The sequence below is a fragment of the Leptonychotes weddellii genome, unplaced genomic scaffold (assembly GCF_054177405.1).
Source record: "Leptonychotes weddellii isolate Sample4059 unplaced genomic scaffold, ASM5417740v2 HiC_scaffold_137497, whole genome shotgun sequence".
Lineage (NCBI taxonomy): Eukaryota > Metazoa > Chordata > Mammalia > Carnivora > Phocidae > Leptonychotes > Leptonychotes weddellii.
This window is the reverse complement of record NW_027717510.1, coordinates 1-324: the sequence shown is the minus strand read 5'-3', so window position 1 is coordinate 324 and position 324 is coordinate 1. Positions and strand designations below refer to the sequence as shown.

General features: G+C 35.8%; 1 non-coding gene across 1 annotated transcript; it reads left to right on the top strand.

Moving 5' to 3' along the window:
• Window positions 1–188: 188 nt before the first annotated feature.
• On the top strand, window positions 189–291 carry LOC145718306 (U6 spliceosomal RNA). Its single transcript, XR_014141713.1, has one exon. It is a non-coding gene; the product is annotated as a U6 spliceosomal RNA (small nuclear RNA).
• The last annotated feature ends 33 nt before the right edge of the window (window positions 292–324 follow it).

Below are 324 nucleotides of genomic sequence, written 5' to 3'. Positions count from 1 at the left end.
TTAAATGGAAGGTATAAGAAGTTCTATCATATGCCTCCACTTGGAACTAACCATAGAGAGAATATAGCACGACCCACTCATATCTTAGAAACTCACACCCAGGATTCACTCTGATGTACTTTTTTTTTTTTTTCTATTTTCTCCCTAAGCCTAACTTGAAGGCTCTTTGTCAAGACTGAGAAAAATGAGTGCTTGCTTCAGTAGCACATGTACTAAAATTGGGACGATACAGAGATTAGCGTGGCCCCTGTGCAAGGTGAGACACAAATTCATGAAGCATTCCATATTTAAAGAAAAAAAATTTGAAAAAAATGTAAGATTTTT